Genomic DNA, 21,427 nt, shown 5'->3' on the forward strand with positions numbered 1-21,427 from the left:
GTCTAAAGAATCTCCTCTTGTAACCTCTATACGGTTGTCTTAATTGCAGCATACCAAGAGAACAAGCTGTCTCAGGAACTGCTTTTATCTCTTGAAGTGCTTCATTTACTTTTCCCAAATTGTCAAAGCCAGCCACCTCTTTCTGTCTTTCAACGTCTTAACTGCGAAGGACTGATATATCTCACAGTAAGCTGGCTTGTGCCCTGGATGTAAAAAGTAGAGGCAGTCTTCATGTAGATCGCCCACGTAAATCTTCTTTTCATTGCGACAACCATGTTTTAAATAAAGATTTCTTCAATATTGCTTTAGCCACATTTAAAATAGGCTTTCCTTTGACGAGCTGTCAGATAGGGTTCCTGCACTTTGAACGTGCTGTAGAAAATCTGGCAGTTGGAAGGTTCAGTGGGAGATTGGCTGGAGGTAAAGCATTTTGATTGGGTGAAGTTTAGATCGTAAAAAGATGAGGATGGGTTGCAAAAGATGCCTGTTGGTTTATGATGGTATGTTATAAGTTAAGTATGTACTGCTGTCGGGAAAATACTGGGGGTTCCCAGTCTGACGAAAGGGAATTATTCAATCATTTGAGTCCTGGTATAAATCCAGATTGCTTGGTGATACTTTGCTCCACATTTATAGATGAAGACTGTTTGCTATGATTTTGGCCAGGATCTTAATGTCTAGATTGAGTAGTGATAGGAAGATAATTCATTCAAGGGTTTACGTAGTTTAAGCAGAACTGCAAATATCACTTTTCTGAGTGTCAGAGGGAGTATGCCTGATTCCTGGCCTTACCATACACTTATAGCACTCCAGGCCCTAGCATAGAGGAAGTTCTTTGTAAATTTCAGAAGTTCCCTCCTGGGAGAGATGTTATTCCCTCCAGTACTTCCTCTAAGTATTTCCCACTCCTGTAGCTCAATCACACAAGCATGGCTTCAAACAAGTAATCCCCTGGGGGAAGGGCTGATGGTTTAGGATGGGGTGGGAAAAATGGGAGGGTGGGAGGGTGTTGCTGCTGCATCTGCAGCAGTATATAGTGTGGTGTAATATTGTGCACATTTAGATGAGATGTCTTATAAAAGAGAGTATCTTGACCCATCAGCTACTGTACCCATAATGTCTTTGCAGGTATAGTCATGTCTGAGATGTGCCAGTGTGCGGCCGGGACGCTCCATAGTTGCCAAGGTTTCAGATAGCTTGTGTGTGACATTTTCATAATTTCAGTGTAATTATGAGTGACATTCAACTATGAGTGACACTTTCTCGCAAGCAAAATCAAGCAATGAAGACGAGGGAAACATATAAATATCAGAAATTACACCCATTTGAGCAACGAGAAACTCCAAGTAGATCTTAAAACTGCTGGAAATCACCAGGAACTGATGAGTACTAACCTAGCAAAAAGCAGTAACTCACAGATAATCCTCATAAAATACATGTTTTGTGAACATGTCTGGTTCATGTTGGATGATCTGTGTGCTAGAGAGACATCTATAAACCTTCTAGCCCCCCTGCAGTGCAGTGGCAGTGTGGGAGAATCAGGTGTCCTAATCTTGGAATTAGTCCAAAACTGGTTCACCACTGGTGTGACAGCAAGGGCACAGCATGGGAGTGCACCCCAGGTCACCAAATGAAGCTACGTCATCTTGAGAACAGGACGATAGAAAGGTCCCCAAAAATCTTGATGTTTCCATCACAGTAAAATACATGGGTTTGGGGCTGAGAAGAAAACTGACTGGTTCAGTCAGTAATATTTACAACAAGGGGTGGTGAGGGACAGAGTCTCTGAATTAAGCAGAATACTCTCACCCAGTCAAGAGATCAGGGCTAGATCCAACACCGTTTTTAGCTCATTGCACCATCCCAGTTTCAGAACCTGGCTGTATGCAAATTAGTCTGTCCCTGGCCCAGTGCATCATGGGAACAGGGCAGACCAGACTACAAAAGCCAATTCTTACACTGGGAAGGAAACAAGCTTCCGGGGACCGGTTTCTGGCATTACAGCCGTCTTCGGCCCGGCTTGCTTGAATCCTGATGGTGCAATAAGCAAGGGACTCATGTCTGAGTATACCCTTCCACGCTTAGGGTGGACAAAAATATTTACAACAAGGGGTGGTGAGGGACAGAGTCTCTGAATTAAGCAGAATACTCTCACCCAGTCAAGAGATCAGGGCTAGATCCAACACCGTTTTTTAGCTCATTGCACCATCCCAGTTTCAGAACCTGGCTGTATGCAAATTAGCCTGTCCCTGGCCCAGTGCATCATGGGAACAGGGCAGACCAGACTACAAAAGCCAATTCTTACACTGGGAAGGAAACAAGCTTCCGGGGACCGGTTTCTGGCATTACAGCCGTCTTCGGCCCGGCTTGCTTGAATCCTGATGGTGCAATGAGCAAGGGACTCATGTCTGAGTATACCCTTCCACGCTTAGGGTGGACAAAAATATTTACAACAAGGGGTGGTGAGGGACAGAGTCTCTGAATTAAGCAGAATACTCTCACCCAGTCAAGAGATCAGGGCTAGATCCAACACCGTTTTTTAGCTCATTGCACCATCCCAGTTTCAGAACCTGGTTGTATGCAAATTAGTCTGTCCCTGGCCCAGTGCATCATGGGAACAGGGCAGACCAGACTACAAAAGCCAATTCTTACACTGGGAAGGAAACAAGCTTCCGGGGACCGGTTTCTGGCATTACAGCCGACTTCGGCCCGGCTTGCTTGAATCCTGATGGTGCAATGAGCAAGGGACTCATGTCTGAGTATACCCTTCCACGCTTAGGGTGGACAAAAATATTTACAACAAGGGGTGGTGAGGGACAGAGTCTCTGAATTAAGCAGAATACTCTCACCCAGTCAAGAGATCAGGGCTAGATCCAACACCGTTTTTTAGCTCATTGCACCATCCCAGTTTCAGAACCTGGCTGTATGCAAATTAGTCTGTCCCTGGCCCAGTGCATCATGGGAACAGGGCAGACCAGACTACAAAAGCCAATTCTTACACTGGGAAGGAAACAAGCTTCCGGGGACCGGTTTCTGGCATTACAGCCGTCTTCGGCCCGGCTTGCTTGAATCCTGATGGTGCAATGAGCAAGGGACTCATGTCTGAGTATACCCTTCCACGCTTAGGGTGGACAAAAATATTTACAACAAGGGGTGGTGAGGGACAGAGTCTCTGAATTAAGCAGAATACTCTCACCCAGTCAAGAGATCAGGGCTAGATCCAACACCGTTTTTTAGCTCATTGCACCATCCCAGTTTCAGAACCTGGCTGTATGCAAATTAGTCTGTCCCTGGCCCAGTGCATCATGGGAACAGGGCAGACCAGACTACAAAAGCCAATTCTTACACTGGGAAGGAAACAAGCTTCCGGGGACCGGTTTCTGGCATTACAGCCGTCTTCGGCCCGGCTTGCTTGAATCCTGATGGTGCAATGAGCAAGGAACTCATGTCTGAGTATACCCTTCCACGCTTAGGGTGGACAAAAATATTTACAACAAGGGGTGGTGAGGGACAGAGTCTCTGAATTAAGCAGAATACTCTCACCCAGTCAAGAGATCAGGGCTAGATCCAACACCGTTTTTTAGCTCATTGCACCATCCCAGTTTCAGAACCTGGCTGTATGCAAATTAGTCTGTCCCTGGCCCAGTGCATCATGGGAACAGGGCAGACCAGACTACAAAAGCCAATTCTTACACTGGGAAGGAAACAAGCTTCCGGGGACCGGTTTCTGGCATTACAGCCGTCTTCGGCCCGGCTTGCTTGAATCCTGATGGTGCAATGAGCAAGGGACTCATGTCTGAGTATACCCTTCCACGCTTAGGGTGGACAAAAATATTTACAACAAGGGGTGGTGAGGGACAGAGTCTCTGAATTAAGCAGAATACTCTCACCCAGTCAAGAGATCAGGGCTAGATCCAACACCGTTTTTTAGCTCATTGCACCATCCCAGTTTCAGAACCTGGCTGTATGCAAATTAGTCTGTCCCTGGCCCAGTGCATCATGGGAACAGGGCAGACCAGACTACAAAAGCCAATTCTTACACTGGGAAGGAAACAAGCTTCCGGGGACCGGTTTCTGGCATTACAGCCGTCTTCGGCCCGGCTTGCTTGAATCCTGATGGTGCAATGAGCAAGGGACTCATGTCTGAGTATACCCTTCCACGCTTAGGGTGGACAAAAATATTTACAACAAGGGGTGGTGAGGGACAGAGTCTCTGAATTAAGCAGAATACTCTCACCCAGTCAAGAGATCAGGGCTAGATCCAACACCGTTGGTTCAGTCAGAGCATGTACTGCAGAGATCTGAGTCCACAGGACTTTTCACGGTGAGGAAATGAGGGATTTCAAGCAAGCGCCCTGTTTCTACAAGTAAAGGCAAAGAATCAGCAGTAAATGAGGCTAAACAAGACATAAAACTATGATGTTTTATTTAATCCAGAAACATCCAAACTACGTGGTTCGAGACAATAAGTTTGCCAGTGTAACAAAAATCTCATTCCTGTGTGTTTTCTCAACCTCATGTTACAAATAAATCTTTATTTGATATGACAGTTCAGCTCTTTGAAATCGACTCAGATACATTCCAAGTCAGGCTCAGGGCCTCCTGGAGTGACAGACACTCTGCCAGCCCCATTCACTCCCATGGACCCGGTTTCGAGCGTGCTTCAAGACCTATAAATCCCCGATATGAGCATCTAAACAATACAGAACCTTTTGCCCATTAAACCAAAATTCACACCAATCTGACACTGGTACAGACATCCCATTGCACTACTTCAGTGCTCTTTCACCTGTGCCCCCATGACGTGTCCTCCTGCAGTGCCACGGTGAGCCAGAGCATCTTTTACCAGGTTGCTGTGAAGAGGATCACGCAAGCTGCAGGCAGTAGTGCTGTAGACTTACTGCAGGTGGCTGTGCTGTTAAGAGGGTTGGCCTGTCTGGTTGGTGCAGTGAGCCCTCACTGCCACCGTGCTGACCTGAATGAATGAATGAATGAATGAATGAATGAATGAATCGGATCTTATCGCGCGCAAACTTAGCCCAATGGGCGTCAAGGCGCCTAAATCAAATATAGCAGCAGCGTCCCCCCTTCTACAGCCTTCTCTCATTGGTATGCCCTCTTGAAGAGGCAGGTTTTAAGAGCCTTTTTAAAGGTTTGAATTGAGGGAAGGGTTTTTATTAGGATAGGGATAGAGTTCCAAAGCTTCGGAGCGACCACAGAGAAAGCTCTTTCTCCCCATCTGACTGATTTAGCCCGAGGAACCACCAGCTGGCACAGTCCCGAAGAACGAAGATCTCGTGTAGGGACATAACATGTAAGCAGGGAACCAATGGCGCTCGAGGGGCCTTCTGCCAAAGCTCTATAGGCCAGGCACAGAATTTTAAAAGAAATTCTGTAGTGAACAGGGAGCCAATGAAGTTCTTTCCTGGCTGCAGTGGCGGAGGAGGATTTAGGGAGAGCCAGAACAAACCGAGCTGCCGCATTCTGCACTATCTGCAGTCGGTGAACAAGACTTTTATTAGCTTCCGCATAGAGGGAGTTGCAATAATCTAACCTTGATCCTACCAAGGCAACTGCGACCTGTTTACGAGCTTGGGGGGAGAGATACCTCGGATTTTGTTGAGTATCCTGATCACACCCCAGCAAGTAGCCACGGTTCTATTGGCTTGGAGGGTCATAGAGAGCGAGATGTCAAATAATACACCCAGATTCCTGGCGGATTGGGAGGGGTTGGGGCAGATACCAAGCGAAGATGGCCACCACTCATCAGACCAAGCATCTTGGTCCTTCCCAAAAATCAACACCTCCGTCTTTTCGCCGTTCAGCTTCAGGGAATTTACAGTCATCCAGTCTGCCACATACTGCATGCATACCCTGAAGCTGGCAGCCGATGACCTGACGGAGGAGTGAGCCAGTGACACCATTATCTGGGTGTCATCTGCGTAGGACACCACCTCCATCCCCTGCAATCTTACTAGTCTTGCCAGGGGAGCCACATAGATGTTGAATAGGGTCGGACTTAGCACCGACCCTTGTGGCACCCCACATTGCAAAGACTTAGCAGGGGAGAGGTGGTTCCCAAGCATCACTCTCTGTTCTCTTTCCAACAGGAAAGAGTTGAGCAAACTCAGGGCCGACCCCGTGCCACCCGCTTCCCTAAGCCGAGATGTAAGAATGGCCGGGGATAGGGTGTCAAAGGCGGCCGTGAGGTCCAACAGGACCAAGACCGTGGTAAGGCCAGAGTCCACTTTGCGTCGGATGTTGTCGACTACATAGGTGAGGGCGGACTCAGTACTATGGTGTTTTCTAAAACCATGTTGCGTGTTGTCAAGGTATCCGGATGACTCAAGGAAAGAGGACAAATGCAGATTAAGATGTGCCTCAAGCATCTTGGCGGGGGCAGGCAGGAGGGAGATCGGCCAGAAGTTGTTCAGAAGGGCCGGATCAAGGGATGGCTTCTTGAGGAGAGGCTTCACAATCGCCTTCTTCCATACCGATGGAAATGAGCCCTGGATAATAGCCTTATTCATTACCTCAAGCATGGGAGGAAGAAGGCAGTTTCTACATTCTTTAAGTTTTTTCAAAGGTATGGGATCCAGGGGGGAAGCAGATTTAGTCTTGTCTAGCAACAGATTAAGTCCCTCTAAAGATAGAGAGGGAAATTGAGCAAGGGAACAAGAGGAATCTGTAACTAGGGAGTCCAGGCTGGAAATAACAGAGGGAACAGTTTGATCCAACGCTTGGCACTGAGCTTCCAAAAAGGTATGAATATCGAGAATTTTCTTGTGGAAGAAGTCGGAGATGTTATTACAGAGTTCTTGCGAACTGACTACAGGATCTGGTAGTTGCAGGGAGCATAGGGTGTCTGCGATCTTAAAGAGCTCTCTAGAAGAGGAGAGAGAGCTTGTGAGATTGGAGAAGTACTCCTGCTTCTCTATCACTCTCTGTTTGTATTCCCGCAGTGCAGGCTTGTGGGCCTCACGATCTTTTGAGTCCCAAGATTTCCTCCAAGTTCTCTCACTACTCCTACAACCCCGCCTCAAGAGTCGCAACTGGTCAGAAAACCACGGTGCTGTAGGTTTTCGGCGAGCAACATAGCGTAAAGATGATGGGGCAAGTTGTTCCACTGCATTAGCAATAGAGTCTGTAAGGTCTTGAGCTGCAGCAGCTGCGTCTTTGAGAGATAGTAATTCGGAGGAAGGGACAAAGGGAGCAAGGGCCTGATCCGAGATATTCCTAAAGTTTCGCCTGGGAATGAATGGAGAGGTTTCCAAGTTGATAGGGCATGTAACGGGAATAGAAAATTCCAGTGGGACGGCAAAATGGTCAGTCCATACCAGAGGAAACGGGGGGCCAGTGGAAAGCCTGGGGTCGTTGGAAAACACCCCATCAAGAATGTGCCCAGCCTTGTGGGTGGAACTATTAACAAGCTGGGCAAAATCACATGCACCTAACGAATCAACAAGAGATATAGTGTCCTTTGAGTTAGCCTCATCCAGATGAAAATTAAAATCACCCAAAATGGTGAAGGCGGATTTTCCAAAATAGGGTTCCAATAGCGTCAACAGTTTTGCAGGGAAACTGGCTCTGAGACCAGGGGGCCTATATAGCAAGATCCCCGAAAAAGAGACCGAAGGAGAGAGGGTAATACAATAATATAGGGCTTCAAACCCATCTGAGGGCATAGAAAGAGATTTTATCACACAGGGAAAGGAGGTTTTAGTAAGAATGGCAATACCTCCTCCTCTACGTAGAGGTCTGTCCTGCCTGTAAAGAGAGTATCCATCAGGAATGGCCAAGATCAGGTCATGTCCTGAGGTGTCAGAGGCCCACGTCTCTGTAATGAAGACCCAATCTGGCTGTCGCTCATCAACAAAATCGTGAAAAGCGATGTTGTGTTTGATGAGCGAGCGGGCATTAACCAAGAGGCCCACTCTCACGAGTACATCGGAATGTATTGGCGAGGCATCAGGAATTAAAGTGCCAGTACGAGACAAAGCAAAAGAGGCCGAACAGGCCCTACACCTGTAGGTGTGCCAAATCCCCTCAGGTGCATAGCGATGAAAGCAGGGCAATAAGGCCGGTCTAAGTGCCAATAAATCCGATCTTGAATATCTTACAGCAGACGAATGGAGAGGAGATAGGACAGAGTCCAGCCCAGCCCGCAGCACGTCCTCAGCGCGGACGGGCGCAGACGGGCTGAACTCTGGCGTAACTCCGGCGTCAGTCTGGCGTCTCCGCTGCGCGTGGCCGCTGCGCGTCAGCATGGCTACCTTTAAGACCGCCTAAAGAGATAGAGGAAGGACTACAGCACGCAAGATGACCCCACTCAATATGGCCGAACCGAGTCAGGGGCAGGGACCCACAAAGTGTGGTGAGTTTAAATCATTTATATGCGAATAAGGGTGACAACAGTGCGAGTGTGCGAGGCCACAGGATTAAAAACAGGGATTAAGTGTCCAACCTAAAAAAAATAAGCTGACAGGTAAAACGGGTAATTAAAAATGAAGAGCTTCGCCAGACAAGCGCTGCAGGAAGGCAGAGACGCTGCAATAGAGCGAGCTGCCCCAAATTTGCCTACCTTTATGTCCGCCTAAAGAGGTAGAGGAAGGACTACAGCACGCAAGATGACCCCACTCAATATGGCCGAACCGAGTCAGGGGCAGGGACCCACAAAGTGTGGTGAGTTTAGACCTGCTCTCTCCATTTGTGTCCCCGTGATGGCCTTGGTCCGGTGTGACATGTGCTCATTTGGGAGCTATGGTGTAGGCAGGAAGCTGGAGCTTTCATGTGTGCATGTGTCGAGCTCTCTGGGGCCGCTTTGGTGAGGGCTGCTTTTCACAGGGCTTGGATCAGCATGAATGGGGTTGCTGGGTTATGATTATTAAGTACGAGTGAGTCACGTTAATATGAAAGTTAATTAAAATAAACACGGCCGGCAGGCAGGGAGCCGCTACTGATGTCTGGTGGCCACAAGCACCAGGGGGCTGATGGTGTTGGGGCGGTGTGCATGGCTCGTGACACTGCAGGCGGCAGAATCTGTCCTGGGCTATCAGCGCTCGAATCGCTGTTTATCATAAAGCAAATGTCAGTTTATTCCATTTAAAAATGAAAGCGAAGATACCGCACTCCACTTACACTTTGCTGCTGGGGTGGAATGCAAGCTCTGCAACTCAAACTGGCAGCAAATAATCAGTACAACTAACTCTGATTCTCACATAGGCCGCCGCAGCAGTCTAACTCAGGGCAATCTTCGGTCCGGGTCAGTGAATATTACTATTGAACAAGTAACTTACCTTCGGTAACGCTTTTTCTGGTAGATACAGTATCTGCCTGTGGATTCCTCACCTTGTGAATATCCCCCTTGCGTCAGCAACGTTCGGAATTTTTCTTTGTAGCACGCCGGCGTGGACGACATCATAGGAACGCGGCATTGCGCGCGACTCCGTCTGATGTCACCGACCCCTTATTAGGCCTACGTCGGCGTGATGACTTCAGTTCTGCCCTTTTTCCATGCCTTCGAGGCACCCGGACGGACCAATGACAGGAAATATACATATATACAGTGTACACAGTACATACAAACCATAATAGCACACATAGTGCGTAGCAAAGCTATCAAAAACCCAATAAATAAACAAATAAATATACAAATAAGGGATGTATGACGTTACAACGCATACTTTTACAACGCCTACCTTTACATCGCAAGTTTTACAACGCATACCATTACAACGCATAATGCTTTTAGGCGCTGGATAGTGAATAGTTTAATTTACTATTCCAACTCCAGTCCCCGTGGATAGTAGGGAAGGTTATTGGATAGTAAATTAACCTATTCCCTATCCTAGAGCGCCCCCCAGAGCAATATGTTGTAATAGTTTGCGTTGTAAAAGTTGCGTTGTAATGGTAGTTCGTTGTAAAAGGTTCGTTGTAAAGGTTGTTCCCCACAAATAAGACCAGGTATAGCAGAGTGGACAACGGGGAGGCGGGCGGGTCAGTGAGGAATCCACAGGCAGATACTGTATCTACCAGAAAAAGCATTACCGAAGGTAAGTAACTTGTTCTTCTGATAGATACATCTGCCTTGTGGATTCCTCACCTTGTGAATAGAGTCCCACAGCAGTCCCCACTCCCGGAGGAGGGTGTCCACCCTGCTACACCAGGAAATCTTGGAGGACAGAACGTGCGAAGTGGCCGTCCCTCCTCACCTCGGTATCCAAGCAGTAATGCTTCGCGAAAGTGTGGAGGGAGGCCCAAGTCGCGGCTCTGCAAATGTCCTCAACAGGTACACCTCTAGACAATGCAGAAGTAGCAGACCTTGCACTGGTAGAATGAGCTCTTATACCCTCAGGAGGGTCCTTACCCGCCAGGGAGTAGCAAATCTTGATGCACAGGATTATCCACCTGGAAAGTGTGCGCTTGTGCACCGCTCTGCCCTTCCGACAGACAGCAAAACCAACAAACAGCTGATCGTCCATCCGCAAGTCTTTAGTTCTATCCAGATAAAAAGACACCGCCCTCTTAGGGTCCAGACGGTGCAGTCTCTCTTCCTCCTTAGAAGGGTGAGGGGGAGGATAAAAGGTAGGAAGGGTAATGGAGTGTCCTAAATGAAAGGGAGTTACCACCTTAGGCAGAAAAGCAGCCCTGGTCCTAAGAATCATTCTTTCAGCATGAATGGTCAGGAATGGGGGCTTAGAACTAAGAGCTTAAAGCTCACTCACCCTCCTTGCCGAGGTGATTGCTACTAAGAAGACCGTCTTGAAAGACAAAAGCCTCATGGGACACTTGTGTAAAGGTTCGAAGGGAGAACCCATCAAGAATGTTAAGACAAGATTTAAGTCCCATTGAGGCACGATGAATGGAGAAGGAGGGAACCTATTAGTGAGGCCCTTCAGAAACCTCAAAACCACTGGAGATTTAAAAAGAGACGGCTGGTCCGGCAAGCAGAGAAATGCCGATAACGCAGAAAGATAACCTTTGACTGTGGCAACAGTAAAACCTTGCTGCGCCAAAGAGAGAGCAAACTGCAAAATATCAGATAAATGAGCCCACAAAGGATCAACAGCCTTCTCCCTACACCAAACAATGAATTTAGACCATCTATACGAATAGATGGACTTGGTGGAGTCACGCCTGGCCGAAAGAATGACATCCACCACATCGTGAGGGAGAGAAAAAGAGATCAGGTTGCCCCGTTCAATCTCCAGGCATGAAGGTGTAATGTCTGGAGGTGGGGGTGTAGAACCTGCCCCTCCATCTGAGAGAGGAGGTCTTCCCTGAGAGGGAGACGGAGCGGCGGGTGAGAGGAGAGGTGGAGTAGGTCCGTGTACCACACCCTTCTTGGCCAATCCGGGGCGACCAATATGACTTGGGCCCGGTCCTGGCGAATCTTCCTCAGAACCCGAGGAATCAAGGGTATGGGGGAAACGTGTATAGGAGTTGATTTCCCCAACTCAACTAAAACGCGTTCCCCAAAGCTCCTTGCATCGGATACTGGAGACTGCAGAATGACGGGCAGTGAGCATTCTCGCGAGTGGCGAACAGGTCCACCTGAGGAGTCCCCCACATCAGAAAGATGTCGTGAACAACCTGCGGGTGAAGCCTCCACTCGTGATCGGCAGAGAACTGCCGACTGAGAACGTCTGCACGAACGTTCAGAACTCCGGCCAGATGATTTGCCATCAGACAAATCTGATGGTCCTGAACCCAGGACCAGAGACGCAGAGCCTCTCTGCAGAGACACTGTGACCCTACTCCTTCCTGCTTGTTGATGTACCATATCGCGGTCGTGTTGTCCGTCAGGACTTGAACCGACTGACCGCGAAGGGAAGGGAGGAAGGCCTTGAGCGCCAAACGTATCGCCCGCAACTCTAGAAGGTTGATATGAAGCAACCTTTCCTCTGGAGACCAAAGACCTATGACCTCCAGATCCCCCAGATGAGCACCCCACCCTAGAGTGGATGCATCCGTTATCACTGTGGCCACCGATGGAGGCAGCTGGAAAGGCTTTCCCTGAGAAAGATTGCTTTCCACACTCCACCAGGACAGATCCGCCGCAGTCTCTCTGGAGATCCTCACTGACTCCCTGAGTTCTCCGTTGTGCTGATACCACTGCCTGCGGAGGCACCACTGGAGTGCCCTCATGTGCCAGCGTGCATGACTGACCAACAGAATGCAAGAAGCCATCAGACCGAGCAGACGAAGGACCTTCAGGACTGGAACAACCGCTCCATTGTAGAATAAAGGAATCATTTCCTGTATGTCGTGAATCCTTTGAGGTGGAGGGAATGCACGACATACAGTGGTGTCCAGTACCGCACCTATGAACAGGTTGCGCTGGAAGGGCACCAGGTGAGACTTGGGTACATTTATCGAAAAAGCCAACCTGTGTAACAACTGAGTTGTCTCTTGCAAATGAAGGAGCACCTTCTCTGGTGACTCTGCTTTGATGAGCCAGTCATCCAGATATGGAAATACAGGAATTCCCGACCTTCTGAGATGTGCTGCCACCACTGCCATCACCTTGGTGAAAACTCGAGGCGCAGTAGTAAGTCCAAACGGAAGGACCGCAAACTGGTAGTGTTGCGAACCCACCGTAAAACGGAGATACTTCCTGTGCGACTTCAGGATAGGGATGTGAAAATAAGCATCCTGCAAGTCGATCGACACCATCCAGTCTTCTTCCAACAGCGCTTGAAGAACCTGCGCAAGAGTGAGCATCTTGAACTTTTCTTGTTTCAGATACAAGTTCAAGATCCTGAGATCCAGGATTGGCCGAAGTCTGCCATCCTTCTTGGGGATCAGAAAATACCAGGAGTAGCATCCCTGACCCCTCTCCTGCTCCGGAACCACCTCTATCGCACCCTTTCTGAACAACACCAGGACTTCTTCCTGCAGGAGAAGCAGGTGGTCTTCCGAACAATAACATTGGCAAGGAGGGTAATTGGGAGGAAATTCCCGAAAGGGAAGGGCATACCCATTTTCTATGAGATTGAGAACCCAAAGATCTGATGTAACCGATTCCCAATCCCGTAGAAAATGAGTAAGCCAACCCCCTACCGGACCTGCATGATCCGGAATGGCAGATCTAGGGCTGCTTTGCTGCTGCAGGTGGGGGGTGGGTATTAGAGGAGGAAGTAGAGGAGGAAGAGGCTTGAGGTCCACGTCTACGACCCTTCTGTCTACCTCTATAAGACTTGTACAGAGAGTTCTGTTGCTGCTGCTGTTGCTGGCCTTGCCTGAAAGGACGAAAGGAAGATCTGCCAAAGCCTCTGAAGTTTCTGGTGGCTGTACTTTTCGCCTGCAAGCCCAAAGATCTAGCCGTTGCCCGACTATCTTTGAACCTCTCCAGAGCTGTATCTTCTTTCTTCCCAAAGAGACCAACCCCATCAAAAGGTAAATCCAAAAGAGTAGCCTGTACATCAGTCGAAAACTCTGAAGACTTTAACCAAGCAGCTCTCTGGTAGCTACTGAAGAACCCTTTATTCTAGCCACAGAGTCTGCAGTGTCCATGCCACTCTGAATAACTTGGCGGGCTGCAGCCTGAGTGTCCAAAACAACTTCATTAAAGTTTTTGCTCTCTTCTTCTGGAAGTTTAACAGATAATTGTTTGACCGAGTCCATTAAGGCATGCACATATCTGCCAAGCAAACAAGTAGCATTTGTTGATTTTAAGGCCATGCTACCTGAGGAGAAGACCTTCTTAGCGGCCTGATCCAACTTTTTGGAGTCTTTATCTCCAGGAACTTGAGGAAAGGAGCCAGCTGATCTATTCGCACAAGCAGCCTGAACTACCAGACTCTCTGGCGGAGGGTGAGATGACAAGAACTCAGGATCCCCAGGAGCCACCCTATAACGTCTCGCCACCGATCTAGATACTGCAGGTGCAGACAAAGGCTTTTTCCAAACTTCCAGAATTGGTTCGGTCAGAGCTTCAGTGAAAGGTAGAGTAGGCTCAATGATAGAAGAAGGCGAATGTAAGACTTCTGTGAGGATATTAGGTTTGAACTCAACTGTTGGTAAAGTTAAGTTCAGTAAATCAGACGCTTTTCTAATTACCATATGGTATGGTACCACATCCTTGGAGGGTGCAGCTGAAACCACAGGTAATCCCCATTCCGGAGAAAGTTCAAGATTGCTAGCAGAATGAAGATCCTCAAAACAATCATTATGTTCCTGAAGTTCACCTTCCTCCACTTCAGGTTCCACATACTCTTTCTCCTCAAGTAGACGTTGGGCTCTACGTCTCGACCACTCCATACGGATCGACACCTCTAGACAATGCAGAAGTAGCAGACCTTGCACTGGTAGAATGAGCTCTTATACCCTCAGGAGGGTCCTTACCCGCCAGGGAGTAGCAAATCTTGATGCACAGGATTATCCACCTGGAAAGTGTGCGCTTGTGCACCGCTCTGCCATTCCGACAGACAGCAAAACCAACAAACAGCTGATCGTCCATCCGCAAGTCTTTAGTTCTATCCAGATAAAAAGACACCGCCCTCTTAGGGTCCAGTGGGTGCAGTCTCTCTTCCTCCTTAGAAGGGTGAGGGGGAGGATAAAAGGTAGGAAGGGTAATGGACTGTCCTAAATGGAAGGGAGTTACCACCTTAGGCAGAAAAGCAGCCCTGGTCCTAAGAACCATTCTTTCATCATGAATGGTCAGGAATGGGGGCTTAGAACTAAGAGCTTGAAGCTCACTCACCCTCCTTGCCGAGGTGATTGCTACTAAGAAGACCGTCTTGAAAGACAAAAGCCTCATGGGACACTTGTGTAAAGGTTCGAAGGGAGAACCCATCAAGAATGTTAAGACAAGATTTAAGTCCCATTGAGGCACGATGAATGGAGAAGGAGGGAACCTATTAGTGAGGCCCTTCAGAAACCTCAAAACCACTGGAGATTTAAAAAGAGACGGCTGGTCCGGCAAGCAGAGAAATGCCGATAACGCCGAAAGATAACCTTTGACTGTGGCAACAGTAAAACCTTGCTGCGCCAAAGAGAGAGCAAACTGCAAAATATCAGATAAATGAGCCCTCAAAGGATCAACAGCCTTCTCCCTACACCAAACAACGAATTTAGACCATCTATACGAATAGATGGACTTGGTGGAGTCACGCCTGGACGAAAGAATGACATCCACCACATCGTGAGGGAGAGAAAAAGAGATCAGGTTGCCCCGTTCAATCTCCAGGCATGAAGGTGTAATGTCTGGAGGTGGGGGTGTAGAACCTGCCCCTCCATCTGAGAGAGGAGGTCTTCCCTGAGAGGGAGACGGAGCGGCGGGTGAGAGGAGAGGTGGAGTAGGTCCGTGTACCACACCCTTCTTGGCCTATCCGGGGCGACCAATATGACTTGGGCCCGGTCCTGGCGAATCTTCCTCAGAACCCGAGGAATCAAGGGTATGGGGGGAAACGCGTATAGGAGTTGATTTCCCCAACTCAACTGAAACGCGTTCCCCAAAGCTCCTTGCATCGGATACTGGAGACTGCAGAATGACGGGCAGTGAGCATTCTCGCGAGTGGCGAACAGGTCCACCTGAGGAGTCCCCCACATCAGAAAGATGTCGTGAACAACCTGCGGGTGAAGCCTCCACTCGTGATCGGCAGAGAACTGCCGACTGAGAACGTCTGCACGAACGTTCAGAACTCCGGCCAGATGATTTGCCATCAGACAAATCTGATGGTCCTGAACCCAGGACCAGAGACGCAGAGCCTCTCTGCAGAGACACTGTGACCCTACTCCTTCCTGCTTGTTGATGTACCATATCGCGGTCGTGTTGTCCGTCAGGACTTGAACCGACTGACCGCGAAGGGAAGGGAGGAAGGCCTTGAGCGCCAAACGTATCGCCCGCAACTCTAGAAGGTTGATATGAAGCAACCTTTCCTCTGGAGACCAAAGACCTATGACCTCCAGATCCCCCAGATGAGCACCCCACCCTAGAGTGGATGCATCCGTTATCACTGTGGCCACCGATGGAGGCAGCTGGCAAGGCTTTCCCTGAGAAAGATTGCTTTCCACACTCCACCAGGACAGATCCGCCACAGTCTCTCTGGAGATCCTCACTGACTCCCTGAGATCTCCGTTGTGCTGATACCACTGCCTGCGGAGGCACCACTGGAGTGCCCTCATGTGCCAGCGTGCATGACTGACCAACAGAATGCAAGAAGCCATCAGACCGAGCAGACGAAGGACTTTCAGGACTGGAAGAACCGCTCCATTGTAGAATAAAGGAATCATTTCCTGTATGTCATGAATCCTTTGAGGTGGAGGGAATGCACGACATACAGTGGTGTCCAGTACCGCACCTATGAACAGGTTGCGCTGGAAGGGCACCAGGTGAGACATGGGTACATTTATCGAAAAAGCCAACCTGTGTACCAACTGAGTTGTCTCTTGCAAATGAAGGAGCACCTTCTCTGGTGACTCTGCTTTGATGAGCCAGTCGTCCAGATATGGAAATACAGGAATTCCCGACCTTCTGAGATGTGCTGCCACCACTGCCATCACCTTGGTGAAAAAACTCGAGGCGCAGTAGTAAGTCCAAACGGAAGGACCGCAAACTGGTAGTGTTGCGAACCCACCGTAAAACGGAGATACTTCCTGTGCGACTTCAGGATAGGGATGTGAAAATAAGCATCCTGCAAGTCGATCGACACCATCCAGTCTTCTTCCAACAGCGCTTGAAGAACCTGCGCAAGAGTGAGCATCTTGAACTTTTCTTGTTTCAGATACAAGTTCAAGATCCTGAGATCCAGGATTGGCCGAAGTCTGCCATCCTTCTTGGGGATCAGAAAATACCAGGAGTAGCATCCCTGACCCCTCTCCTGCTCCGGAACCACCTCTATCGCACCCTTTCTGAACAACACCAGGACTTCTTCCTGCAGGGGAAGCAGGTGGTCTTCCGAACAATAACCTTGGCAAGGAGGGTAATTGGGAGGAAATTCCCGAAAGGGAAGGGCATACCCATTTTCTATGAGATTGAGAACCCAAAGATCTGATGTAACCGATTCCCAATCCCGTAGAAAATGAGTAAGCCGACCCCCTACCGGACCTGCATGATCCGGAATGGTGGATCTAGGGCTGCTTTGCTGCTGCTGGTGGGGGGTGGGTATTAGAGGAGGAATTAGAGGAGGAAGAGGCTTGAGGTCCACGTCCACGACCCTTCTGTCTACCTCTATAAGACTTGTACAGAGGTTTCTGTTGCTGCTGCTGTTGCTGGCCTTGCCTGAAAGGACGAAAGGAAGATCTGCCAAAGCCTCTGAACTTTCTGGTGGCTGTACTTTTCGCCTGCAAGCCCAAAGATCTAGCCGTTGCCCGACTATCTTTGAACCTCTCCAGAGCTGTATCTTCTTTCTTCCCAAAGAGACCAACCCATCAAAAGGTAAATCCAAAAGAGTAGCCTGTACATCAGTCGAAAACTCTGAAGACTTTAACCAAGCAGCTCTCTGGTAGCTACTGAAGAACCCTTTATTCTAGCCACAGAGTCTGCAGTGTCCATGCCACTCTGAACAACTTGGCGGGCTGCAGCCTGAGTGTCCAAAACAACTTCATTAAAGTTTTTGCTCTCTTCTTCTGGAAGTTTAGCAGATAATTGTTTGACCGAGTCCATTAAGGCATGCACATATCTGCCAAGCAAACAAGTAGCATTTGTTGATTTTAAGGCCATGCTACCTGAGGAGAAGACCTTCTTAGCGGCCTGATCCAACTTTCTGGAGTCTTTATCTCCAGGAACTTGAGGAAAGGAGCCAGCTGATCTATTCGCACAAGCAGCCTGAACTACCAGACTCTCTGGCGAAGGGTGAGATGACAAGAACTCAGGATCCCCAGGAGCCACCCTATAACGTCTCGCCACCCTATAACATCTCGCCACCGATCTAGATACTGCAGGTGCAGACAAAGGCTTTTTCCAAACTTCCAGAATTGGTTCGGTCAGAGCTTCAGTGAAAGGTAGAGTAGGCTCAATGATAGAAGAAGGCGAATGTAAGACTTCTGTGAGGATATTAGGTTTGAACTCAACTGTTGGTAAAGTTAAGTTCAGTAAATCAGACGCTTTTCTAATTACCATATGGTATGGTACCACATCCTTGGAGGGTGCATCTGAAACCACAGGTAATCCCCATTCCGGAGAAAGTTCAAGATTGCTAGCAGAATGAAGATCCTCAAAACAATCATTATGTTCCTGAAGTTCACCTTCCTCCACTTCAGGTTCCACATACTCTTTCTCCTCAAGTAGACGTTGGGCTCTACGTCTATACGGATCGACGTCGACGGATCCGGTAACGACTCCGATGGAGTCGGAGCCGGCGTCGACCGAGGAGCCGGAATAACAGGAGGAAAACTTCAGGTTCCACATACTCTTTCTCCTCAAGTAGACGTTGGGCTCTACGTCTCGACCACTCCATACGGATCGACGTCGACGGATCCGGTAACGACTCCGATGGAGTGGGAGCCGGCGTCGACCGAGGAGCCGGATTACCAGGAGGAAAAGAAACAGGAACCGGCGTCGAGCCTCGATCCGAATTCCGAAGTCGCTCTGGAGTCGGCGAAGCCGTGCGCGGAGTCGATGACCTCGGCGGCGCTGAACCGATCCAAGAAGGATATGGAGTCGGCATAAAAGGTAGAAAAGGCGCCGGTGCATAAGCTTGGGGGACACCCAAGTTGAAAGACAAAGGACCCATAGGACCCGCAGGTGCTCCAGTGGGGTACATTGCCCTCGCATACACTCCATACATAGCATTTAGGAAATGCGATGGATCTTGACCAGGACCAGGAAAAGAAGGGTAAGAACCTATTGGATTCGTAGGAGGCTGTACTGGATTCGGCTCCTCTTGATCCTTTTGATTTTCCGGTTCATCCTCCGGAATTGGAGATTGAGGAACCTCCACGACGTCCTCATGCTCCGAAGACTGACCCGAAGCCGGATTCGGATCCAGTTCCGGCTCTGGTGTATGCTCTCGAGATCGTACCGGAGTGGTACCACCAACAGGAGATGGAGACACAAAGTGCTTGCGATGCTTTCGAGAAGATTTCTTCTTAGAGTCCGAAGACCCCGAATGATGGTGAGAACTATGCTTCTTCCTCTTATGTTTTTTCTTTGAGAAACCCGAAGCATGCCCAGAAGCGGATTTCGACGGCGACTCCGATCTGGCCCTAGACCTCGATCGCGACCTCGATGACTTCGATTACGACCTCGAGCGCGACTTCGATCTTGACTTCGGTCTCGATCTGAAGTGTCTTGATCTTGATCTCGAAGATCTATCGGCTTCTTTACTTTTAATATTGGCTAATAAAAGTTTTGCTTCTCGTTCACACAGAGCCTTCGGATTCATTTTTGAACAGGATCGACAACCCTTGACGTCGTGATCCGATCCCAAACACCATAAACAATCCTCGTGTGGATCAGTAATTGACATCATCCTGGCACACGAGCCACACTGTTTGAATCCCGTTTTCTTCGACGACATCCTCGACGAAGAACAGAAACAGTAACAGCCAAAAAGTAACAAAGTCTCTATCTGTAACTACAGAAGATCCCTGAAACCGTTAGCGTCGACGACGCAGAAAAAAGGGAACTGATGTCATCACGCGACGTAGGCCTAATAAGGGGTCGGTGACGTCAGACGGAGTCGCACGCGATGCCGCGTTCCTATGACGTCGTCCACGCCGGCGTGCTACAAAGAAAAATTCCGAACGTTGCTGACGCAAGGGGGATATTCACAAGGTGAGGAATCCACAAGTCAGATATATCTATCAGAAATAATATTATAATCAACGATACACACTCCACAGTACGGCCAAGGCCTCTCGGGTGACAAAATGCTGATGCTAGTGCCACGACGACGCCGGTAATATAAATTGTGCGCAGTCCGGTAGAAATGAGGACACCGGGACGCAGAAGGCAGGTACCCCATGGACCAGACGCAGTGACTGCGTGCGGTGCGCAGGGCGCTTCCAGTCCCCATTCCCTGAATTCCCAGCCGACCTCACTTCCTTCCAGGAGGCTGTGTGGTCACATGATCCCTCCTGTGGGTATTTCATTGCAGCACTGCAGCTGTAAAATACAATGTCGCAGCAGAGTGGTAAACTGTTAAAATACTTAGCCTGTGATGGTGGCAGCGCCCATTTGCGGGGTGCAGCAGAGCTGGCACAGGCGCGCTAGCAGCCTGGCGTGGCTGGCTTCAGTGGTGAGTGCTGGTACAACAGAGCCACAAATGCGTGACAATGCATTTCAGTGCGGTGATGTGAAACACCACACTGAAATGCATTAGAGTCACGCGGTACGCTTGATAATTGGCACCATTTTGCCTTGCTTTGGCCAATTTCCAGGGGTATTTGACAACTATACCAGCTTCATCTTTATACTGAAGTAATGCTGTTTGAATTTGAGAGGATAAGGTAGGGTCTTGTGTGTGTGCATGGGAAGTCAGTTTTTTCAGTGTTTTTTCCACAGAATTTAGAGTGTTTTGGGTCAACCATAATATGCTGGATTGTTTGGAAATGCAGTAACCCAGAATAAAGTCCCTAAAGGTTTCCCATAGTGTAGGATGGTTCTCACAGAGCGTTTGGTTTGATTGAAATAGTCCAGTATATATTGGTGGGTGTCAACCAATCAATCAAAAACAACTTTATTCGGTTTTCATTAAGAAAGCCATAAAAGTACAGATATACACACAAAAAAACCAATTTATAAAACATTGAATTCATAATATATTAAAATTATTCACTCTTAGAAAAGGACAGAATATTTAGTCAAGTCCATATTTAAGGCATCTCTATTGTTTTCATAAGTTCATACGATGCCTGAGGCACAGCTTTAAGTAATGTGCCACAGATTTTGACACTAAGCTGTTTTCTAAAAACTGCAACGCCATATATGCAGGGCGGCATCTTCAAATGTTCATTACTTTTAAAATTGGTAAAATCCACCTTTTACGAAGTGGCATATAAAATTTACAAAAGAAAACTACATGAATTGTGGACTGAGGGGAAATAAGGTCACAGGGGCATGGTGACATATTGTGTGTCCAAACATTCTGGGAAGGGAATAAAACCATGATGTGAAAAAGATTAAACCTAAAGCGGGTGAGAAGAAGTTTTTCGAATTGCGTCAGGTCATGCTGCAGATACGGTTGGATTGATGGAGCCAGTTGTATCATTAGGCAGTGTAGGACTGATGGCTTTCTTACTTCGGTCATTATTCGTAGTTGGGTTAGATGAGACAGACATAGCTTTTTTAAATCCTTTTTTGTTATGTCTGTTACTGATTGTGGTTCATCAAAAAACCTCAAAAGACCAATGTCTGTAAGAAAAGATTTTACATAGCATAACCATTTTATCTTCTTCATACACTCTAGTTTCACACAGTCCTCGATAATTGCTCTTGTAAGATGGCATTCGTCCGTGGCCCATATTCTGCGCCACAGCATTA

Source organism: Lissotriton helveticus, chromosome 5_1, assembly GCF_964261635.1.
Source record: "Lissotriton helveticus chromosome 5_1, aLisHel1.1, whole genome shotgun sequence".
Taxonomy (NCBI): domain Eukaryota; kingdom Metazoa; phylum Chordata; class Amphibia; order Caudata; family Salamandridae; genus Lissotriton; species Lissotriton helveticus.